Raw genomic sequence first — 24,308 nt, 5'->3', positions numbered from 1 at the left:
GAGGAACGTGTCCTGACGGTCGAGTCCAGGTGACCCACGCTGCAGGCTCATCCAGCTGCCTCTCAGCAAACGCAGTGATTCCCACGGTCTCCCCGGAGAGGGATGAGTCACTTCATGACCGAACCAAGGACTCACAACTCGAAGTTCACCACTGCTGCCCCCCGTGGACACTCAGCCACGGCTGTACTCACAGCAGACTGGGCCGAGAGCCAGACGCAGCGCAGGAAGCTGACGCGCTCAGCCAGCGGAAGCGGGACTCAGGAGGACACGAGCCGCAGTGCGAGGGGCCACGTGGTGGGAGGGGCACTTCCAGGCAAGGTGCTTGTTGGCTCTGCGGTCACGCAGGTGAGCCTGTCCCAGAAGTAAGCCAGCAGAGGCCACTTGCAGATGCTCAGCCATCTGCAGTGTTTACTTTCCACACAAGGGAGTCCGGGGCAGGCCATGTCAGGGTGCAGTAGTTTTGTGTCAGTGGCCCTGTGTTCATGCCATCATAGCCTCTCCCCGCGTGCCCAGGGGACACTGACTAGTGGGACGCGCACTGCGGCTTGTCCTCCGAATGCTCTGTGGGAGCCAGAAGCCACGTAAGCCCACCCTCCCTGAGACTGCTGCGCTGTGGAACCTCCACGCCAGCCGCGCGGCAACGCTCCATGGGAGGCGGTGAGCGAGCAGCTGCTGCGGGACAGAGCAGCACGAGTCAGGCCCCGCCAGAATCCCCCCACAGAGCAGCGGAAGTCCCAAATCCTTGTTTTAAGCCACGTTGGGAGTCATTTTTATGCAATAGACAACTGCATCAAGGGATTTAAAAGAGAAAGGGAAGAGGGAAGCGGTTGTGGCTCAACTGGTAGAGCGTCCGCCTACCATATGGAGGGTGCGGGGTTTAGACCCCCAGGGCCTCCTGACCCGTGTGGTGAGCTGGCCCACGCACAGTGCTGCAGCGCACAAGGAGTGCCGTGACCCGTGGGGGCGTCCCTCGCGTAGGGGAGCCCCACATGCAAGGAGTGCACCCCACAAGGAGAGCCTCCCTGCACAAAAAAAGCTCAGCCCCCCCTGGAGTGGCACTGCACACACGGAGAGCTGATGCAGCAAGATGACGCAACAACAAAAAAAGTGGCAGTTTCCTATTCCCTCATGACAGGAATGCAAGTGGACACAGAAGAAAACACAGCAAGTGGACACAAAGAGCAGACAACGGGGGGAAAGGAGAGAAAATAAAACAACCTTAAGTTCGCCTGTGGTGCACACTTGTGTACCATCTGCCAGTGCCCTTTCTCTGACTTGGTCACTTCAGGTTTGCACCATTTCCCTCAGAATGTTTTGGAGAAAACGCTGAGGCTGGCCTGGAGGAGCAGAGCCCCGTCTTCACAGCCCCTCCTTTAAAATCAGCAGCTCTCTGTGGGGTGCAGCCAGGGGCCAGGGCAACCCACATGAACGCCCCAAGAAGGCTCAGACCTTGCAGACAGTTCTGGACCCTGCGTTCCAAATGGGACAGTGGACCCTGAGTCCTGGAGACCGGGGCTGCGTGGAGGGGCCAGTGGGCTACAGACATCAGGATGTCCCTGCCTGGTGGGAGGACAGGAATCAAGTCAAGGGAGAGAAATAGGGACGGAAACAGGAACGGGAGCCCCAGGCCCCCAGCCCCACAGAAGGCGTCACACAAAGCGAGCCGGGTCCAGCTTCACTTGGTGGAAGACGGGCCGTCACTGCTGCCTGGGACTCCGAGGCGGGGCTTCCTGCTCCTCAGGACGGGGGTCTCGACTGGGGGGGCCGCGGGCGGCGGGGGCTGAGGGGCTGCGGGGCCTGAGGAGCAGAGCAGCCGTCAGAAGCCCACGCAGCCGCGGCCCCGGCAGCTCCCGCCCTGCGCCCGCGGCCTCTCACCCGCCTGGCCGCCCAGCTGGGCCTCAGGCCGGTCTCCCCACAGCAGGTGCCCGGGGTCGTTGAGGAAGTGCTGGCTGCGCCCGCACGTCAGGCAGGTCTGCAGTCAGGCAGGTCTGCACCGTCCAGCGATGGCCTCTGCGGCCTGGGGAGGAGGGGAGAGAGCGCCGCTGAGCAGAGGAGGGCCCTGCACCCAGGCCTGCCCCACTGTTTCAGTGAGGAACCCTGCCCCTCCCCCAACTCATTATTCCTTAGGAGCTGGGCCCGGGATTGACCCCGACTTCTATGTGGGAAGCCGGTGCTCAACCATGGAGCCATACGGGCTCCCCGACCTAGTTTTCCCATTTGTTTTGCATGTTTTTGTTTTTGTTTTCCTCGAATGTGCTTTTTTTTAAATTGTCTTTTTCAAAAACGACACAGAGTTCACACAAAATTGTTTTTTGTTTTTTTTCAGGAGGCACTGGAACTGAACCAGAATCTCCCGTGTGGGAGGTGGGTGCTCAACCGCTTGAGCCACCTCTGCTCCTCTCCCCACTTTTAAATGAAAATTTGATGGTGTCAGGCCTCTGCATAATCCCATCAGATCTTTGCCCCCTTTATTTTAAAGCCCAGACTCCTTAACAGATGCAGCCTCAGCTTCCTCTCCCCTCACGCCTGCCCCAGCCCCTGAGGGCCTGTTTCTGGCCAGCGCTGCCGGCTCGCCCAGGGGCCCTCACACAGGCCTAGACTCTCCCCCGCTCCCTTTGGCCTCCGGCCTCAGCGGCACCAGCACTGCTGGGCAACCCAGCCCTGGGCCTTTCTGCGCTGCTGCCCCTGGCCTGTCTCGTCAATGGTTAAACTCAGGGAGAAGGGCGGCAGCTCAGCGCTCGGCTGCTCTAAACACTTAGGAGCGGCTGAACAACGAGCGGACGACAGCGCCAGACACGTGGGGTGGCCTCTCGGGGCCCCCCGCCCCCTCCTCTCCAGGCAGGAACGAAGCCAAGGGCAGACGCGGCTTGCCCGAGAGGGGCGACCCTGAGGAGGGGGGCCCTGACCAGAGGGGGACCCTGACCAGAGCGGCGACCCTGAGCAGAGGGGGACCCTGACCAGAGGGGGACCCTGAGCAGAGGGGGACGCTGACCAGAGGGGGACCCTGACCAGAGGGGGGCCCTGACCAGAGGGGGACCCTGAGCAGAGGGGGACGCTGACCAGAGGGGGACCCTGACCAGAGGGGGGCCCTGACCAGAGGGGGACCCTGACCAGAGGGGGACCCTGAGCAGAGGGGGACCCTGAGCAGAGGGCGACCCTGACCAGAGGGGGGCCCTGACTAGAGGGGGAACCTGAGCAGAGGGGGACCCTGAGCAGAGGGGGACGCTGAGCAGAGGGGGACCCTGAGCAGAGGGCGACCCTGAGCAGAGGGGGATGCTGACCAGAGGGGGACGCTGACCAGAGGGGGGCCCTGACCAGAGGCGACCCTGAGCAGAGGGGGACGCTGACCAGAGGGGGACGCTGACCAGAGGGGGACCCTGAGCAGAGGGGGACCCTGAGCAGAGGGCGACCCTGAGCAGAGGGCGACCCTGACCAGAGGGCGACCCTGACCAGAGGGGGACCCTGACCAGAGGGGGACCCTGAGCAGAGGGGGACCCTGAGCAGAGGGGGGCCCTGAGCAGAGGGGGACCCTGAGCAGAGGGGGACCCTGAGCAGAGAGGGACCCTGAGCAGAGGGGGGCCCTGAGCAGAGGCGACCCTGAGCAGAGGCGACCCTGAGCAGAGGGGGACCCTGAGCAGAGGGGGGCCCTGAGCAGAGGGGGACCCTGAGCAGAGGGGGGCCCTGAGCAGAGGGGGACCCTGAGCAGAGGCGACCCTGAGCAGAGGGGGACCCTGAGCAGAGGGGGACCCTGAGCAGAGGGGGGCCCTGAGCAGAGGGGGACCCTGAGCAGAGGCGACCCTGAGCAGAGGGGGACGCTGACCAGAGGGCGACCCTGAGCAGAGGGGGACCCTGCCCAGAGGGGGGCCCTGACCAGAGGCGACCCTGACCAGGGGCGACGCTGACCAGAGGGGGACGCTGACCAGAGGGGGACCCTGAGCAGAGGGGGACCCTGAGCAGAGGGGGACGCTGACCAGAGGGGGACCCTGACCAGAGGGCGACCCTGAGCAGAGGGGGACCCTGACCAGAGGGGGAACCTGAGCAGAGGGGCGACCCTGAGCAGAGGGGTACCCTGACCAGAGGGGGACCCTGAGCAGAGGGGGACCCTGAGCAGAGGGGGACCCTGAGCAGAGGGGGATGCTGACCAGAGGGCGACCCTGACCAGAGGGGGACCCTGAGCAGAGGGGGGCCCTGAGCAGAGGGGGACCCTGAGCAGAGGGGGACGCTGACCAGAGGGGGACCCTGAGCAGAGGGGACCCTGACCAGAGGGCGACCCTGAGCAGAGGGGGACCCTGCCCAGAGGGGGGCCCTGACCAGAGGCGACCCTGACCAGGGGCGACGCTGACCAGAGGGGGACCCTGACCAGAGGGGGACCCTGAGCAGAGGGGGACCCTGAGCAGAGGGGGACCCTGAGCAGAGGGGGGCCCTGAGCAGAGGGGGACCCTGAGCTAGGGGCGCGGGGAAGCCCCGGGGCGCTCACGTCGCTGGCGCTGGGTGCAGGTCAGGCCCGGGAGCAGCAGGGACGAGCAGCCGCGGCAGAGGGTCCTCTTCAGCGAGGGGTCCCTGGGGGGCGAGGCAGTGGTCCCGGCGCCCCGCCCCCCCTTCAGCGCCCTCAGCCCCCCCAGCCCACCAGCCCCTCACCCCCCGGCCCCCCGGCCCCGTCAGCCCTCTCACCGTCATTCCCCCCAGCCCCCTCAGCTCCTCACCCCCTCGTCCCCCCACCCCCTCACCCCTCATCCCCGCCCCTCAGATCCTCACCCCCTCGTCCCCCCGCCCCTCACCCCCGCCCCTGACCCCTGACCCCTCACCCCCGCCCCCGCCCCCGCCCTCACCCCCGCCCCTCACCCCTCACCCCCGCCCCCTCGCCCCTCACCCCTCACCCCGCCCCCTCGCCTTCCTCACCCCTCACCCCTCACCCCTCACCCCTCACCCCCTCGCCCCCGACCCTCTCCCCTCACCCCCGCCCCCGCCCCTCACCCCCTCGCCCCTGACCCCTGACCCCGCCCCTCACCCCTGACCCCCGCCCCTCCCCCCCGCCCCTCACCCCTGACCCCTCACCCCCGCCCCTCACCCCTCGACCCTCACCCCTCACTCCCGCCCCCTGACCCCTCACCCCTCACCCCTCACCCCCGCCCCTCACCCCTCACTCCCGCCCCTCACCCCTCACTCCTCACCCCTCACCCCCGCCCCTGACCCCTCACCCCCGCCCCCTCGCCCCTGACCCCTGACCCCTGACCCCTCACCCCTCACCCCCGCCCCCTCGCCTTCCTCACCCCTCACCCCTCACCCCTCACCCCTCACCCCCGCCCCCGCCCTCGCCGCCGCAGCACCAGCCGCCGGGCCACGCCGCGCTCCGTGTGGCAGGAGAACCTCGCCAGCGCCTGGCTCTCGGGGTCCTGCGCCAGGACGCAGTGCGCGGCCTGCGGGGCGGGAGCGGGTCAGCCCGGGCGCCCCCGCCCGCCCCGAGCGCCCGGACCCCGGCCGCGGCCCCACCTGGTACAGGAAGCTGAGCCTCTGCAAGGCCTCGCGGTCCCGGAGCGGCGCCGCCATGGCCGCGGGGGCTGCCGGGAAGCGCCGCCCCGCCCCTCAAGGCCACGCCCCTCAAGGCCACGCCCCTCGCCAACGCGCCCCGCCCCTCGCCAACGCGCCCCGCCCCTCAAGGCTCCGCCCCTCAAGGCTGCCTCCCGGCCCCGCCCCTGCGCCCCGCCCCGCTGTCCCGGCCCCTGCGGGTCGCCCGGCCCCACGCCCGCCCGCGACCCCCATCGCCGCGCCCCGCCCCATCCTGGGGAGGCGGAAGGAGGGGGGCGCTGGGACTAGGGTGGCCGGGAGCAGGGGGCAAGCCAGGGGAGCGCGGAGGAGTGCTGAGCGGGGAGGGTGGTGGGGGTCCAGGGCCCGGTTCTGTAACAAACGACGAGGCAGGCGCGCGACCGCGTCCACGAGCCGAGCCCGGCAGCGGCGCGCGGCTCCCCCGGCCTCAGCGGCTCCTCCCGGGCACCCAGCGGCCAAGCCCTCGAGGCACGAGCGCCCGCGCCCGCTTCTCCCCTCCCGTGAGCTGCCCACGCGCGGGCCGTGCAGCCACGCGGCTGCCCGCTCGCCGGGCCCTCCCCGCCCTCCCCCGGCGCCCCTGCCTGCCCGCGGTCCCTCCTCGCCCGCCTGGCGCGTCCCTCTGCCCCCTCGACGCTCCTGCGGGGCTGGGCTGCAGTCCTCGTGGGTCTCCCATCGCGGCCGTGGGCATCCGGCTGCTTGTCAAGGGCGCGGAGGCCCCGCGATCAGGGGCTAGGGTCAGACCCTAGGGAGCGGGGGTCTCCTGCACCTTCTCCCTGACGAGGAGCCCCCAGGAGGGAAGGCTCCGAAGAATCCTGAACTTTCCCGCAAGTCCGTCCCGGCGCAGGCTTCCCGGCGCGGCCCAGCCCCGCGGGCCCGGGTCTCCCCCTTTCTTCCACTTTAACCCCCTCCCCTCCCGCGGGCCCCACAGGTAAAGGACGTTCCCAGGCTCCGCGGGCCTCAGCCCCTCCGGGTCGCGAACCCTGCTGGGGAGCCCAGGGGGGCTGCGAGAGGAAGGCGAGGGGGCGCGTGGAGTCGGCGGCGGAGGCCCTAACCGCGGGCGGTGACCTCAGGCCCCTCGCCCTTCACCTTTGCGCGGGCGTCGCATCAGGGTCCACGCCACACCCCGCCCCGGCTCGGCGGGAGCCCGCTCTGGCTGCGCATCGGGCTCGCCGAGGGCTCCAACCTGGAGTCACAGGTGACTCTGCGGGGCGCACGCGGGGGCAGCGTGGCCGCAGCCCTGCTGGGCAGGAGGGGCCCGGTCTGAGCGGCCCCTGCAAGGCGTGTTGTGCTTAGAAATCCACGCCGAGGCTTGCGGCGCTGCGAGTGTTTTGTGGTTTGACTTGGGTTTTTCCTATCTGGATGAGTCCTTTTACGTCTCCTCTCTGCGCCCACCTGGCCTGAGCCTCTCCGCACCCCCGGCTGCGCCTCTGGGGTGCGGGGTGCTCTGTCTCTTCCCAGGAGGCCTCTTCCTCCCGCTCTGCCTCTGCCTCTGCCCCTCGGCCTCTTGGCCTCTGCCTTGGCCTCCCCTGTCAAACCCTCCCTCTAACTCTCCCCCTGCCCATCCCCGCTCCCCGCTCCCCTCTCCCCTCGCCCCTCTCCCCGCTCCCCGCTCCCCGCTCCCCGCTCCCCGCTCCCCTCTCCCCTCTCCCTTCTCCCCTCTCCCCTCTCCCCGCTCCCCTCTCCCCTCTCCCCGCTCCCCGCTCCCCGCTCCCCGCTACCCTCTCCCCGCTCCCCTCTCCCCGCTCTCCAGTCCCCTCTCCCCTCTCCCCTCTCTTCTCTCCCCTCTCCCCTCTCCCCGCTCCCCTCTCCTGGGAATGGTACCGGGACCTCCTAAACAGAAGCGCAATTGCTGGAGCCGCAGCGCCTCCCCTGGCGGCTCCCCTTGCTGGCGGGTTGGGCTTCGGCGGGTTGGGCTTCGGCGAGTTGGGCTTTGGCTTGCTGGTGGGTTGGGCTTCTGCGAGTTGGGCTTTGGCGGGTTGGGCTTCGGCGGGTTGGGCTTTTTTGAAAGCCACCAGAGGTTCTGACTCACACAATGGCGCCTAATAAGATGCGCAGAGGTTCTGACTCACACAATGGCGCCTAATAAGATGCACAGCAGCCGGTCTTCCTGGCGCTCATAGGCTGCCTACTGACGCCCAGGCCCCGCCCATGACAGACTTCTCCCTTAAAAATGCGGCGGGGGCAGCCGCCAGGCTCCGGAGCGGCAGGCATGACCCAGCTGGACGTGACCCGGGGCGCAGCTCCTGCGCTCAGTCTGAGCCTGGTACGGGAATCTGGGGGTCCCCAAATGGGCCTGGGCTTGGTGTGGGCATCTGGGGGTCCCCAGCTGGAGGGTCGGGGGACCTGGGGTCTGGATGTGGGAGAGGGCAGCTGCGGTCCCAGAGCGGAGGAGGAGACTGAGGGTCAAAGCAGGACCGGGTCACCCCCTGCAGAGTTTGGGGTGTCCGGGAGGAGGGGGGAAACTTGAGCTGAGGCTGTGGAGCAAACTTCCTTCCCTCCTGGTGGAAGCCCTGCCTGGCTGGCTCCCGTCTCTAGAGCATAACCTCTGACCCCGGTGACTTCAGGTGACCGCCTGCCGCACAGCGGTCCATCTGCCCCTCAAGCTTCTTTTCGGCAGAGGAAGCTGCGGCCGCGGGTCGGGCTCCACCAGCTCCGGGCCAGGACGTGAGAGCGGGGCTGAGAAGGCTGGGCAGGGCTTCCAGCTGATTGCGCCGAGCACCCGCCTGTGCTGATCTTGACATTTCCCCTGTCCCCCCTTTATTTTCAACGGTAAATGCCACCGGTTTTGCAGCGGGGTCCTGAGCTCCTATCTGCACCCGCCTGGGGCTACGCTGAGCCCCCGGGTCCCGGGCTGGGCCGTGCTGGCCGCGCGCTGCCCCTCGACCTCCTGCCCGCTCCTGGCACCTGGTGGGCTTGGCGGGTGCCCTGCGGGGGTCGCGGGGATGCGCCCTCACTGCGTGCTGCCTCCCCCTCCAGGCGCTGTCCCCCACGGCGCTGACCGTCTCGCTGCGCGCCTCGAGCCTCGGAGGGTCCCGGTGGGCGCTGGTCGCCGCGGGGGTCGTCGGAGCCGCCTGGATGTGGCTGTGCTGGGTGAGTCCCTGCTGTCCCCTAGGCCAGGTGGCAGCACGAGCCCGAGCGGGGAGGGCGAGGGCTGGGCAGGGGCTGGCGTCCCGCGCAGGCGGATCGCGGCGGGTTCCCGGCGCTCCAGCTCCGCGGATGCCCAGGGGCGGCTGCGCAGGTCAGAGCGCCCCGCCGCCTTCCGAGCCCCCCGTTTCAGCAGCCCCAGGCCACACTTTCGGGGCGGCCCGTGCAGGGGGAGAACACAGGCGCAGGCTGAGCGGGAGCGAGTTGACAGCCGGGAAGCCGCGTTTTCCCGAGGCGGCTGCCGGCCCCACTTCCCCTTTCAAAGAGCCCGATGCCTCTGCGACGCTTGTTAGAAAACCAAAGCAGCTCCTACTGCTGGAAAAGAAGCCCCTGCCAAGCCTTTTAGCTTGTTTTCTCTCCACCTCTGGAGCTAGAATACTCTTGCAATACTTTGGAATTTTCAGTTTAATGCCTATCTATTGACTTTCCAGTATCCCTTCCACACGTAATTCTTCCTCATTATCCCAACATGTCCCATTTCATCCTCCAGTATCCGTGTATGGTGATTTTGACTGGATTGGGGATCTAATTATTATTAGAGCATTTTCGTTATTACAACAAAAACAGTACTAATAAAGTAAATAATCTGTGTATGGGAACTTAACTCACGGCTGAACCCTATGTATCTTTTCTGTACTTCTTGGTGTTTGCCAGGGATTTTAGAATTGTTCAGGTTTTTATTTCTGACTTTCTATTATCTTTTTTAAAAATATAAATTTGCACCCCCAAATCCCCCCCATTGAGTCATCCCCTGCCGACACGTTCAACCTCAGGCTGGTTGCTGAAAAGGACATTGTCTTGGTGAGAGCTGCCCCCTGCCTCCCCAGCTGCCCCGTCAAGCCCCCTCTTCTGTGTCGCTCTCTTGCCTGCCGTCTGTCTGCCAGATCGGCCCCCTCCCCTGTTTTCCTGGTGACTCCCTTCCTCTTCTTGAGGGGTGACCCCCAGTGTTCCAGATCCCATCTCCCTCTTTTCTGCTGTGCTCTCTTATTTTCCTGGAGCACAGCCTTTAGCTTTCTGAAAAAGGGGTCACAGGAGGACATTCCCTGCCACTGAAAGGTCTGCTTTTCTTCCTGTTTCACAGGGAAGAGTTCAGGAGTGGACACCTGGGACCCCAGCGGGACCCCCAGCCGGGAGCACCGAGGGCCCCCCTGAGGCGGATCTTCCAAGCCAGCGGCAGAACTCGCCGCCCGGGGCAGGAGGCTCCGCGGGCTCCCGGGGCCCTTGACCCCGGGTCCTGGGGTTCCAAAAGGGCCATGCCATCCTGGGCGAGCCTCCCCAGGGCTTGGGCCTCAGTTTCCCCCTCTGAGCCATGGTTGACTGGTCAGGTGGCCTCCCTCAGCCGGGCCAGATCAGAGGTGGGAACGGGCTGTGGAAGCAGGAGCGCGCGCCAGCGTCACTGCCCTAAACCACACTTCAGTGACCTCAATAAATTCTATAAATCCTGCCTTTGGCTGGCACACCTGCTCCTTCCTGAACAGCAGAAGGGGTGGGAGCGGGCAGAGGCAGGGCGAGGGCTCACAGCCCGGACCCCCACGCTGAGGCTGCACCTACAAAGAACCGCCCCCCCCCCTGCACTGGCAACCCACCTCACCTCCAGCCGCCCCCAGACCCTTTTTTTTCCTTCTGCTTTCTTGCCTCCTGCATGGTTGACAAAACTTTCTAGCCCACAGACAATCGTTTTGCTCTTTTCTTTGTGGTGCTGTGGGTTTGTTTTTACTTCAAAAAAATCAAATCAATTTTATTGATACCTATTATTAAAGCATACAACTCATCCAAAGAGTACAACCTCTGGTATTTGGCCTAATCACATAGTTGTGTATTAATTACTTGCATCATTATTAGAGCATTTCATTATTACAATAATAATAATAATAAAGGAAAAACAGACTAACAAACAAACAAGAAAATTCAGAGCCGAGAGGAGTCGGGAGCAGCTGGGAGGCGGGAGGAGCGGGAGGAGGGACCCGGGAGGATCGAGGAGCCGGGAGGAGCGGGGAGCAGAGGGGAATGGGGTGCCAGGAGCCGCGGTCTGGGAGCATCGGGGAGCCGCGAGGAGCGGGGCGTCAGGAAGAACCAGAAGCAGCTGACAGCCAGGATAAGCGGGGATGCTGGGGAAGAGGGGCGCTGGGACTACGGAGGCCCAGGAGGAGAGGGGAAGCCGAAGGAGCCAGGAAGAGTGGGGAGCGGGGCGGGGGCGGGGAGTCGATGGCCCAGGTCTGCAACGAGGACGAGTAGTAAAGCCTCCCCCAGCGCCCCCCCCCCAGCGCCTCCCCATCGCCAAGGCCGCCGGCGGCGACGTGCTCAGACTGCGCGGCGGGGAGCGCGTTTACCCGCGGGGAGACCGCGCGGGGCGCCCTTCGCAGGCCCCATTCTGCGAGGGCGGGCGGGCTTGGGGTCCGCAGGGGCCTTCGGGCCGGCAGGTGCCGCAGAGGCCTCGGGGTCGCGGTACCGAAGCGCCCCCCGGACCAGGGCGCTGGTGCCGGCCTGAGACCGTGTCCACAAGCCGAGCCCCGCAGCGGCTCTTCCCCGGGCAGCGAACGGCCAAGCCTTCGAGCACGAGCGCGCGCGCCCGCTTCCGCCCCCCTGCGGTGAGCTGCCCACGCGCGGGCCGCGCAGCCACGCGGCTGCCCGCTCGCCGGGCCCTCCCCGCCCTCCCCGGCGCCCCTGTCTGCCCGCGGCCCCTCCTCGCCCGCCTGGCGCGGCCCTCTGCCCCGGCGACGCTCCTGCGGGGCTGCGCTGCAGCCCTCGTGGGTCTCCCCGCGCGCCGCGGGCATGCGGCTGCTTGTCAAGGGCGCGGAGGCCCCGCGCTCAGGGGCGAGGGTCAGATCCCAGGCAGGGGGTCTCCTGCATTTCTCCGTGACGAGGAGCCCTCGGGAGGGAAGGCTCCGAAGAATCCTGCAGGTTTTGGCGTCAGAGGTGGCAGCGACGGCCCTGGGCGCGGGTCGCCCCCGAAGGCCACCGCGTCCGAACAGCCGGGCAGGCTCCCCCGCCGCGGCCCAGCCCCGCGGCCCGGGTCTCCCCCTTTCTTCCTGTTTAACCCCCTCCCCTCCCGCGGGCCCCTCAGGTGAAGGACGTTCCCAGGCTCCGCGGACCGCAGCCCCACCGGGTCGCCAACCCTGCTGGGGAGCCCAGGGGGGCTGGCAGCGGAAGGCGAGGGGGCGCGTGGAGCCCCCGCGGAGGCCCTAGCCTCAGGCGGTGACCTCAGGCCCCTCGCCCTTCCCCGCTGCGGGGCGTCTCCTCAGGGTCCCTGTCACTCCCCGCCCCCCGCCCCCCGGCTCTGAGGGAGCCCGGGCCGTCCTCCTGGGCGCCCGCTCTGGCTGCGCTTCGGGCTCGCCCAGGGCCCCGACCTGGAGCCACAGGTGAGTCTGCCGAGCGCACGCGGGGGGAGCGTGGCCGCAGCCCTGCTGGGCAGGAGGGGCCGGGTCTGAGCGGCCCCTGCAAGGCCCTTCTGCTGAGAAATCCACCCCCCGGCTTGTGGTTCTGCGCGGGGTTTTGACTTCTTTCACTTTGTCCTCTCTGGTGGAGTCACTGTGATTTTTTGGTGCTTCTCTCCCTGCCCTGCAGGGTGACTGGCAGCTCTGCAACCCCTTGGGCCTGTGCGGGAGGGGCTGCCTCTCTCCCTCGGGGGCCTGCGCCTGTCGCCTCCCGGGTGCGACCTCTCCGGGAACATCTACGACGCCTTTTTCCTTTTTCACCTGCAAGTCCTGGGAATGGAACCGGGACCGCTAAACGGACAGTTGCTTGAGGCACAGCGGTCACCCGTGCCGCTCCCCATGCTCGGGGTTCTGTGTGGGTTATGCCACCTACTGCTTAGCGAGGCCCGTAGAAGGAGTTTGTCGTCATGACCAGGGCGGTGATTTGTTGTCTCCGCCCATTTCCTTCTTAAGCACGAGAAGGCAGCCAAAACCCGCTCCCGAGACACACTCGCACCACACTCATTCAGACACTGAGCTTGACATGACACAGCGAGCAGCTCCTATGCTGAGCCTGAGCCTGGGACAGGGGCCTGGGGGTCCCCAGCTGAGCCTGAGCCTGGGACAGGGGCCTGGGGGTCCCCAGCTGAGCCTGAGCCTGGTATAGGGATCTGGGGATCTGGAGGTCTGGAGGTGGGAGAGGGCAGGGCAGCTTTGGTCCCACAGCGGACGAGGAGGCTGAGGGTCAAAGAAGGACCGGGTCACCCCCCGCAGCGTTTGGGGTCTCGAGGAGGGGGGGCAAACTTGAGCTGGGGCTGTAGAGCGCGGATGCGCCCTCACTGCGTCCTGCCTCCCCCTCCAGGCGCTGTCCCCCACGGCGCTGACCGTCTCGCTGCGCGCCTCGAGCCTCGGAGGGTCCCGATGGGCGCTGGTCGCCGCGGGGGTCGTCGGAGCCGCCTGGACGTGGCTGTGCTGGGTGAGTCCCCTGCTGTCCCGCCGGCCAGGTGGCAGCATGAGCCGGAGCGGGGAGGGCGAGGGCTGGGCAGGGGCTGGCGACCGGCGCAGGCGGATCACGGCGGTTCGTCGGCTGCCCCGGGGCCGGCTGCGCAGGTCAGAGGCCCCGCCTGCCGTGTGCCCCCTGTCAGCGGCCCCAGGCCACAGTTTCGGCCTGAGTGCCGGCGGCCGGGGACAGGGGGGAGGCCACACCGCGGGCTGAGCGGGGAGGGAGCCAGCAGCCGGGAAACGGCGTTCTCCCGGGCAGCCCCATTTCCTCTGCAACGATGCTTGTGAGAAAAACCAAACAGCTCGGTCCACTGCTGGACAGAAGCCCCCTTCAAGCCTTTTAGCTGGTTTTATCTGCACCTCTGTAACTAGAATACTCCTGCAATACTTTGAATTTTCAGTGTTCCGCGTTATCTACTGACTTTTCCTATATCCCTTGCACCCACAGTGCTTCCTCATTACCCCAACATGCCCGATTTCAAACCCCACTATCGGTGTACAGTGATTTTGACTCGAGTGGGCATCTAATGATTATTAGAGCATTTTCATTCTTATAAGAACAACAATACTAATCAAGTAAAGAGAATTATCTGCTTATGGGAAGTTATCTCATGGCTGAACCATATGTATCTTTTTTGTTCTTGGTATTTGCCAGGGATTTTAGAATTGCCCGGGTTTTTATTTTCTGACTTTTTGTCTCTTTTTTAAAATATTTGTCTTATTTATGTCAGTCCCCTTCGAACGATACTCAAACCCACTCGCTGTGTGTTCTTCTGTGTGCGTTTGCCTTCTCAGTGGCACCAGGGATCTGTGTCTCTTTTTGTTGCGCTGCGTCAGCTCTCCACGCCTGCAGCGCCACTCCTGGGCAGGCTGCGCTTCTTTCCCACGGGGCGGCTCTCCGTGTGGGGCGCACTCCTTGCACGTGGAGCTCCCCTACGTGGCAAGGCACGCGTTGGGCGCTGCAGCACTGCGCGTGGGCCAGCTCACCACGCGGGTCAGGGGGCCCTGGGTTTGAACCTGGGCCCTCCCATGTGGTAGGCGGGCGCCCTATTAGTCCAGCCAAATCCACTTCCCAATTTTCTGATTTTCTACTCTTTCTTTAAAATATGAATTTGCCCCTCCCACACCCCCTACCCCCCAGTTGTCACCCCCTGCCAAAACCTTCAACCTCAGGCTGGTTGCTGAAAAGGACATTGTCTTGGTGAGAGCTGCCCCTGCCTCCCCAGCTGCCCCGTCAAGCCCCCTCTTCTGTGTCGCTCTCTTGCCGGCCATGTGTCTGTCAGGTCAGGCCCCCTCCCCTGTTTTCCTGGTGGCTCCCTTCCTCTTCTTGAGGGGTGACCCCCAGTGTTCCAGATCCCGTCTCCCTCTTTTCTGCTGTGCTCTCTTATTTTCCTAGAGCACAGCCTTCAGCTTTCTGAAAAAGGGGCCACAGGAGGAAATGACCTGCCACTTAAAGGTCTGCTTTTCTTCCTGTTTCACAGGGAAGAGTTCGGGAGTGGACACCTGGGACCCCAGCGGGACCCCCAGCCCGGAGCACCGAGGGCCCCCCTGAGGCGGATCTTCCAAGCCGGGGGCAGAACATGCTGCCCGGGGATGGAACCTCTGTGGGCTCCCGGGGCCCTTGACCCCGGGTCCTGGGGTTCCGGAGGGCCATGCCATCCTGGGCGAGCCTCCACAGGGCTCAGGCCTCAGTTTCCCTCTCGGCGCCATGGTTGGCTGGTCAGGTGGCCTCCCTCAGCCGGGCCAGATCAGAGGTGGGAACGGGCTCTGGAAGCAGGAGCGCGCCAGCATCACTGCCTGAAAATACACTTTAGTGACCTCAATAAACTCTCAAAAGCCTGCCTGGGGCGGGCACCCTGCTCCTTCCTGAAGAGCAGGAGGCGTGGGAGCGGGCAGAGGCAGGGCGAGGGCTCACAGCCTGGACCCCCACGCTGAGGCCGCACCTGCAAGACCCCACCCCACACTGGCAGCCCCCCTCACCTCCAGCGCCCCCCACCCCATTTTTCCCCTCCTGCTTTCCTGGCTCCTGCCTGGTTGACAAAGCTTTGTAGGCCTCAGACAATCTTTTTGCTCTGTTCCTTTGCGTTGCTGTGGGGTTTTTTTTTTTATAATAAAATAAAATAAAATCAGCATGCAGATGTGGCTCAAGTGCCTGGGCTTTCCTCGACCACGTGGGAGGACCCGGGTTCATCCCAGGCCCCTCCTGGTAAAAGGCGAGCCCACCTGCAAGGTGAGGACTCAACAACAGAGGCGAAGGGGAGAGTCCAGGCGAGGCGGGCACAGACCAGGACCTGAGGTGCCGCGGGGGACAGAGACCCTCCCTCCCCATCGGAGGTCCTCAGGATGGAGTCCCTGCCAATCTCAGAGGAGAAAGAGGACAGGGAGAGGAACCAGCACAGGAGGTCACACAGACAGGAAAAATAGCCGGGGGGGCGGGGCGGGGTGTGTGAAAAAAACAAAACAAAACAAAAATACCAAATCAACTTTATTGATACCTATTTTGTAAGCATAGAACTCATCTGAAGTGTACAACCACCGGTAGCTGGTGTAATCTCATAGTTGTGCATTCATCACTTCAATCATTATCAGAGCATTTTCATTATTACAGTGATAACGATGAAGAAAACACTGACTAACAAACAACGAAATTCAGGGCTGGGAGGAGCTGGGAGCTGGGGGGCCACCCGAGGATTGGGGAATGGAAAAGTGGGAGCTTAGTGGGCAGAACTGGGGAGCCTGGATCAGCGGGGAGCTGGGAGGAGCTGGGAGCTGGGGGGCCACCCGAGGAGTGGGGAACGGAGAAGTGGGAGCTTAGTGGGCAGAACTGGGGAGCCTGGATCAGCGGGGAGCTGGGAGTAGCTGGGAGCTGGAGCAGAGAATAGCTGGGAGGAGTCAGGAGTTGCTGGGAGCCGGGAGCCGCTGGGAGGTGGGGAGGAGCGGGAGTCAGGGGAAGAGGGAGCCCGGAGGAGTCGGGAGCAGCGCGGAGCAGGGAGCAGCTGGGAGGTTGGAGGAGCGGGGAACCTGGAAGAAGCAGGAGCAGCTGGGAGCCAGGATGAGCGCATGAGGGAGAAAAGGGGAGCGGGGACGAGCGGGGAGCCAGGAGGACAGGGGAATGAGGAGGAGCCAGGAGGAGTGGGGAGCTGGAAGCAGCGGGGGGTCGGGAGCAGCGGGGAAGGCGGGCTGCGGATCTGGAGCAGCGGGGAACGGGAGCAGCGGGAACGGGAGCAGCGGGGATCTGAGCAGCGCGGAGCCAGGAGGAGCCTGGACCTGGAACCCGGCGAAGGCAGGGAAAGCGTTTCCCTCAAAGAGCCAGAGAGGCTGTCTTGGTTCCTTTCTAAGATGGAGAGATGCGGGTCCCCCGAATTTGTTCTTTCCGACCCTGTCCCCCACCCCCCCTCCCCCGCACTGGTTTTCTGTCGGGGCCCCTTAAGCTTCCATATATACTTTACTTCTTTTTTAAAGATATGTTTTTATTATAGACGTTGTGAACTTACAAAACAATCATACCCATCATCCGTATAAATTTGATGCTTGGTGTTTCCATTCCTGCCAAGAAGGTTGTCGGTTGCAAGAAATCTGTAAATTGCTTTGGGTAGAACTGACTTCTTATATTTAGTCTTCTAATCCTGATCACGGAATTTCCTTCCATTTATTTGGGTCTCCTTTGCTTTCTTTTAGCAGTTTTTAAATATTTTTCTGTAAAGAAGCCCTTTACATCAGGTTTAGACATTCTTAGATATTGGATTCCTTAGTTGCTCTTGCAAGTCGATTTTTTTTATTGCTCTTTCCTAGTGTATAGAAACTCCACTGACCTTTGCCTGTTGATCCACTACTTTGCTGATTTCATTTATTAGTTCTAGGACCTTTTTGTGGGATTTTCTGCAGATAGGATCATGGCATCTGTAAAAAGGGAAAATTTCACTTCTTTTCCAGTTTGGACATCTTTTGTCTATTTTTCTTGCACAATTGCTCAGGCTAGAATTTCCAATACAATATTAAATGGCATTGGTGACCCTGGACATCCTTGTCTTTTTTCCTGACTTAGAAAAAAGCCTTTCACCATGGACTACGACGTTAGCCGTGGGGTTTTCCTATAGCTCCTGTATCACGCTCAGGACGTGTCCTGCTATTTCTAGTTTTCTAAGCATTTTTATTAAGAAGAGGCGCTCTTTGTCAAATGCCTTTTCTGCTTCAATGGAGATACCCATATGTTTTTTTCTGTTACGTGCTGAATTACATGAGTTGATTTTCTTATGTTGAAACATTCCTGCACATCTAGGGAAAAGGGCACTTGATGATGGTGTATAATTCTTTTAAGCGCCGTGGCATTCCATTTGCTGGTACTTTCTTGACAATTTGTTTGCATCTATATTCGTGAGAGATCGTGGTCTGTATTTTTTTTTCCTGTGGTATCTTTATCTGGCTTTGGTTTGAGGGTGATGTTGGCTTCCTGGAATGAAGTGGGAGTGATTTTTCCACTTCAAGTTTTGAACAGTTTGAGCAGGATTGCTGTCAGTTCTTCTTGGAGTGCCTGTTAAAATTCCCCTATGAAGCCCTCTGGCCCTGGGCTTCTCTTTGTTGGGAGAGTTTTGATCATTGATTCAATCTCTTTACAAGTTGTTTGTTGAAATCCCTTACTTTTTCTTGAGGCAGGGTAAGTAGCTTGTGTGTTTCCAGGCATGTGTTCATTTCTTCTAGGTTATCTCACTTGTTGGCTTACAGTTGTTCTTAGTATCCTTTTCTAGTCCTTTTTATTCCAGTGGGGTCAGAAGTAAGGACCCCGTTTGTTTTCTGGTTTTTGTCTTTTGTGTCCTCTCTCTTTTGTCAGTGTAGCTGAAGTTCAGTCAATTTTATTCATCTTTTCAAGGATGTTTTTGTTGATTCTCTCTGCTGTTTTTTTCTTCTCTTGTCTTCTGTTTCATTTACCACCACTCTAAGCTTTATTTCCTTCTTCTGTTCTCTTTGGCGTGGTTAGCTCTTCTTTTTCTAGTTCACACAGGATCCGGTTAGCTCTGCTTTTTCCAGATCCTGCAGGCTTTAGCTTAGGTCTCTGACTTGAAATCTTGTTCTTTGGCTGTAGGCGTTTACAGCGGCCGCGGTCGCCGTCAGCACCGGCTTTGCTGCCCGCTCTAGACTCGGGCGTGCTGTGGTTTCACTCACTCACCGTAAGGAATTCCCGCTTCCCTCGGGATTTCCTCTTTACTCCATGGCGGGTTGTGGGCTCGCGCTGCGCCGTCCCGGGGACCGCGGGGACCCCGCCCCGTTCCGCCCCGCGGGGGCTTCGGAACCGCTCTCGGGCGGCTCCGCGGGTGGGCCTGGCCCTCCCCGCCCCGCAGGCCCCGCCCCCTCCCACGCCCCGCCCCTCTCACGCCCCTCCCACGCCCCGCCCCCTCTCGCGCCCCGCCCCTCTCACGCCCTGCGCCTGCGCCTGGCCCGCCTTGGGCCGCGTCTGCCCGAAAGGGGCGGCGAGCTCCCCTGGGTCCTGCTGCCGCCGCGGCAGCCCCGGCCCGTCGCCCTCAACCAGCCACGGGCAGGGGGGTCTGCGAGGGCCCCTGCCTCGGCGGGCACGTGACGCTGCGGGACCCCTCCCCGCTGGAGGCCCTGGGCTGGCCAGGCGGTGTGGCCTCAGCAGGAGGGACAGCAGCGAGCTCCAAGGAGGGGCGCTGCAGCAGGGGGCTGCCCCCATGTGTACAGGGGACCCCGTCGCGGGGAAGCAGTGTCCAGACTCCCGTGGGGCTGGGGGGAAGGTGAGGGGCGCGGGGAGGTGGACAGCGGGCGGGACGGGCCGACAGCGCTGATGCCCCGACAGCCCTGAGCTGCCCTGCGGGCAGGGGGTGCCGCTGTGGTCCTCCCTGCGCTCTCCTCACCGAGGACAGGACCATGGGCCCATTTCGCAGGTTAGAGGACTGAGGCTACTCAGCAGCTGGATGTCTGACTCCAGCGCCTTTGCGCTGCCCGGTCTCTGGTCCGTGGGCTCGGCAGCCTGTATCAATCCGCTGGGGACCCAGATGGGCTGGTCTGCGTTTTCTGGAAAGACACAAGCAAACCCTCGGCCCTCTGTTAGTAGGGGATGGGGCCTGTTCCATTGTGTTTGGGGGTCTTTCCAGCACACCAAGGGCTTGTTGGAGGGAGAAAGACCTTTAGAATTGAAAGAAAAGTAAGTTAGTGTAATTAGGGCTTTTGTTATGATGTTTTTGGGTATATTTCTGGGGTTTCCCCCTTTCTGTTGTAATATTTGTTGTGTGAGGGTGGCATGGACGCGTCTGACGATGGCTTGATGCTGTGGGCTGTGTGGGATGCTTGTAGAGTGTTTGATTTGTTACTTAGAATAGAAGGACAGGAAGGATTGGGAGGTATAGTAGGGTTCGTTGTTTGCTTTTAAGGCTTATGGCACTTCTGTTTGCAGAATGGCCTGCAACAAGGCAGAAGTAGCACGACAGGTACGCTCCCCAGAGAGAGCGGTGGCAACCACAAATTTGGAATATGTGTTAATAATTACACGAACGTATTTTCGTGTTCCAAACGAGGGGACGTGGGTGACATTTATTTGCTAGAAGCTGTTAGGACGTAACCCCCTTGTTGACTCTTTGGGGTTGTAGTGGTTCTAGCGGTAACGGGACTACATTGCGCGCAGGCGCGAGTTAGATGTTCGCATTGTTGATGCGAGAGTGAGGGGAAAGCCGCTTGAGTGCGGTGCAGGCATGTGGGATTTGGCGTGTAGGGTGCAAGCCCGGTCCATTGTAGATGTAGTGAGGGTTAATCAAACGGATTCGTTTGCTTGTTGGTTCCCTCGTGCTAGGGGGCCAGGCAAACCACTATGTGCGCTAATGTGTTGTATGTACCATGGCTGCCTCTAGTTTTAAGAATAGCCTTGGTTTGGGTTAACAGGTTATTTAGTTGCGTTTTTTTTTAGCGGAAGACTGCATGTGGAAGGCTCCGTAGTTTGTACTGCGTGAGCGCTGTCGGAGAAGGTATTTATAGGGATATTCTGACAATGATGTAGCGCAAGGAAGAGTGCATGTAGTTCTCCTAACTGTACTGCGCCGTCATGGGGGCATTTTGTAATGCGATCCATTTGCTTTTGTTGTGTTATGAGTTTGTAAAGACAAGGGTTCCATTTGGGGGTGGCTTGGTCCCCGGGTAGGCGTTTTTATGGAAAGTGCGCGGCAATCGCTCGAGGGTGGAGAGAAGTTTGTGAGCGGGCAGATGCTTACCTATTTGTTTGGGAAATCTAGCTACCAGCGTTTGCGTTTGGAGGTTGCTTTGGAGGAGGTGGGTAACATGCTCTCTAGAAAGGGGCAGGATTAGTTTGCCAGGCTCCTGGCCATAAATGACTTCCGCTGTGTGACGTGGCTTTCTTCCCAGTGGGCAGATGGCCGTTACCTGGCGTGTGATTTTGCTTAGACTGTTGAAGGAAAGGTGCACCCAGTATAGGGGCTCGTGACACAGAACTCCAGCGGGCGTTCCTGGGGTTGCTAATGCTATGGCAAGGGGAGGTTTATGAGGAGTAAATTGGGCCAGTTCTGTGTTTTGCTTTTGGGAACTGATATATTTTATGACGTTTACAGCTTCAGAACTGAGGACAGGACGACTGGTGGGATTGGGGTCTCCCTCTAAAAGGGAAAAGAGGGGGGCTAATTTATGTGATGAGAGGGATAGATGTGGTCGGATCCAGTTTATGTCCCCGCAGACTTTCTGCAGCTCAATAATGTGCAGTTTCGTGGTGTTGTTAGAGACGGTGACAAGGGCTTGAAGCCCGTATTGATCCGATATCCTAGAAAGCGGAAGGCGATTTAGTTTGCACCTTTTCGGGGGCGATTTGCAGTGTTCACTGTTCTAGATTATGGAGTAACACCTTAACACAGTTTGTTAGATGATCCTGATCAGGGTGTGCTGTGAGAATGTCATCCACGTAGTGGACGATTTGGCAGTAAGTTTGCAATGGTAACGTGGCATTGCCTACGAAATTCTGACATACAGTGGGACTGTTTTTCATGCTTTGGGGGAGGATTTTCCATCGGTACCGCTCAGCTGGCAGAGCATGGTTAATTGCCGGAACTGTGAAGGCGAAATATGGGCGGTCTTGTTTATGCAACGGGATGGAAAAGAAACGATTTTTTATGTTTATTATAAAAATATAATTATTTTCGTGTACAGCTGAGGGATGAGGGAGATTCATGGTGAGCGCATTTTTTTCATATGAGAATTGATGGCCTGTAAGTTATGAAGCGCCATTTGCTCTTTGTTGTTTTTGGGGTTTTTTTGTATAATAAATACAGGTGCATTCTGGGGGTGGTAGTGGGCTATTGTGCCCAAGGTTTAGCTGTCGCTGGACGAGGATTTTTTTACTTTGACATTTAGAGCACTGGGCAGGAATTACATCGCGCTAACACTCGCTGCGGGCTTTTGCGACGCTCTGTTTTAATTAGGCAGTTGGATTTCCCTGGTTTGCACTAGTTCTAAGCCTGCTGCAGGCGCCGCTGAGGCGAGGCGCGGAGCGCGACCGCGGCCGGGGGCGGACCCGGCGGGGGTGGGGGGGGCTGCGCCGCTGAGGCGGGGACGGGGGAGGGGCGAGCGGGGGGGGGGGGAGGGAGGATTCCCCCGCGCCCCCGCGTGCATCCCCCCCACCCGCGAGCGCGCGTCCGCGCCGGCGCCTGCCGGGCTCTCCGGGAGCCGCCCCAGCGCCCGCCGCGGCCGGGGCCCCTTACGGGAAGTTGCTGCCGCGCTGGCCTCCCCGGGATTCGCCCCCCCGTGGGGCGCGCGGGACCCTGCGGGGGACTCCGGACCCCGGCCCGCCGCCGCCTGCCCCGCCGCAACCCCGGGAGGGAGGGGGCGCCGTAGGGCGGGGGTCCGGCGGCGGAGGGGGCGCGGCGCTGCTGGGGAGCAGTCTGCAGGCCTTCTATCAGCGGTAGGGGCTGGTTCCTTTCCCGCGGCCCCCGGAAGGCGTGAGCAGCTAGGGGCGCAGGGAGAAGGCGAGAGGGAACGCGCTGTTCTCACGAACCTCCGCAGCGCGCAGGCGCTCTAGAAGCTTAGCCCAGGTCTGAGGGTCCCGGAGAGCGGGGGAGAGCCAGGGACTAAAGCGGACTGTCATGCCCAGCCCTGCTGAGTGCTTTTCCTGCTACTTCAATGTGCCCACTTGCCAGGCGAGCGCGCAGGGCTCGGGCCTGCGGAGTCGGAGCGCAGGAGGGTGGGTCACCCGCGGCAAGGGGCCCTTACCCGAGTCGGAGACGGCAGGAGCGGCGGCTGCAACGGGCCCCGTCCGGGCACCACTTGCTGAACAAGGAGCTCGTTGGGGTAAGGACGACGGAGACAGACCGACTCCGAGACGGGTTCTTGGCGCACGGCTGCTGTATTGAGGAAGTTGCAGCGTTCATATAGCGGTTTGGCTTACAGCATAGCTGATAGGGGGAAGGCTCAGGGGAGGAGGGTGAGGCGGGCTGGAGACTTTGGGCTCAGTGCCCGTCCGCCATCTTTTGGGTTTGCCCAAAGCACGTGGACCAGAGAGTGTGTTCATCTAGTCGCTCGCAACACAGCCAGGCGGAATGTCTCTGCCCTCTACCTACAGAGGAGGAAACACCGCTGCCTGCTCAGGGGCAGGGGCAGGCCAGGGCCGGGAGCAGGGCATGTGGACGTCGCTTCAGGTACTGCTGCCGCGGAGGATGGAGGGGAAATGAGGAGCGGGTGGAGAGAGGGGACGCACGAGGGGTGCGCTCTGTCCCTGATGTGCCCCGTTCTCCCCATGCGTCATTCATAGCCCACCTCAGTTTACCTGGAGGAGATACAGGTGTGTGTGTTTAAAGTGGAACACCCCGATGTTACTGAGTCACTGAAAACATTAAAAATACATATAGTATCCTCCAAGAAAATGTTCTCTTCAGTGAACGAGATGCTACTCATAAATAGAATGCATTTTTAAAAGATTTTTATTTACTGATTTCTCCCCCTCCCTATGTTGTCTGCTCTGTGTCCATTCACTGTGTGTTCTTCTGTGTCTGCTTGTGTTCTTGATAGACGGCTCTGGGAACTGATCCTGGGATCTTCTGGAGCGACAGAGAGGCGATCATTCTCTTGCGCCACCTCAGCCCCTGGTCTGCTGCGTCTCTTGTTGTCTCTCCTCTGTGTGTCTTTGAGCTGCGTCATCTTGCTGTGCCAGCTCTCTGTGGGCGAGCACTCCTGCACGGGGCAGCACTCCGCGTGGGCCAGCTCGCCACACGGGCCAGCTCGCCTTCACCAGGAGGCCCTGGGTATTGAACCCTGGACCTCCCATATGGTAGATGGGAGCCCAATTGCTTGAGCCACATCTGCTTCCCAAAATGCTTTTGAAATAAACAAAATAGGGAAACGGACTTTGGCCCAGTGGTTAGGGCGTCCGTCTACCATATGGGAGGTCCGCGGTTCAAACCCCGGGCCTCCTTGACCCGTGTGGAGCTGGCCATGCGCAGTGCTGATGCGCGCAAGGAGTGCAGTGCCACGCAAGGGTGTCCCCCCGCGTGGGGCCCCCACGCGCAAGGAGTGCGCCCGTGAGGAAAGCCGCCCAGCGTGAAAAGAAACAGCAGCCTGCCCTGGAATGGCGCCGCCCACACTTCCCGAGCCGCTGACGACAACAGAAGCGGACAAAGAAACAAGACGCAGCAAATAGACACCAAGAACAGACAACCAGGGGAGGGGAGGGGGGGGGGAATTAAATAAATAAATAAATCTTTAAAAAAAAAAAAAAAAGAAATAAACAAAATGGTAAAACAGAAGCATTCGATTTTTTCACATTAAAGTAATTTGCATAATAAATGTTTAAAATTAGCAGTGACACATATTTTACTGAAAACCCCTTTTAAAAATTCTCCAAGAACCAAATAATACATCTACTTTCAAAAACAGTGACAAATACTTAAATTTTCAAGAAGGATGAAAGCCTCTCCTCTTTGAATGAAAAATGCCATTATTGGCAGCACTGATTTCTGGCTTTCAAAGGACGCGGATGAAGTCATCTGAGGTGGAGGCAGGGAAGGTGAGACGCTGGTCTGAGGCTGGAGATCACCTGCCATTCCACTGGGATGGGCCCCACTGCTGATGTCACAGGAACCACCCGCGTTCTCCCCAGCTCTGCTTTGGGTGAGCTCTCAGCCTCGGTGCACAGAGACACTTCCGTTCTGACTCGGGAAGCAATAGCAAAGGAAGGCATTTTAGGACTCCCTCCTTCCATGGGCT

General features: G+C 61.3%; 1 long non-coding RNA gene across 2 annotated transcripts; it reads right to left on the bottom strand.

Moving 5' to 3' along the window:
- Positions 1-739: 739 nt before the first annotated feature.
- Positions 740-5,566, bottom strand: LOC139438541 (uncharacterized). 2 transcript variants are annotated; one of them, XR_011648217.1, is made up of 4 exons: positions 5,491-5,566; positions 4,478-4,560; positions 1,876-2,017; positions 740-1,797 (listed from the first exon to the last, which is right to left on the bottom strand). It is a non-coding gene; the product is annotated as an uncharacterized lncRNA (long non-coding RNA). The 2 variants fall into 2 exon arrangements; XR_011648216.1 differs by lacking the exon at positions 5,491-5,566 and having other exon boundaries at positions 4,478-4,653.
- Positions 5,567-24,308: the final 18,742 nt, after the last annotated feature.

Source organism: Dasypus novemcinctus, unplaced genomic scaffold, assembly GCF_030445035.2.
Source record: "Dasypus novemcinctus isolate mDasNov1 unplaced genomic scaffold, mDasNov1.1.hap2 scaffold_285, whole genome shotgun sequence".
In the NCBI taxonomy this organism is placed as follows: Eukaryota; Metazoa; Chordata; class Mammalia; order Cingulata; family Dasypodidae; genus Dasypus; species Dasypus novemcinctus.
This window is presented reverse-complemented; position numbering and strand designations above follow the sequence as displayed.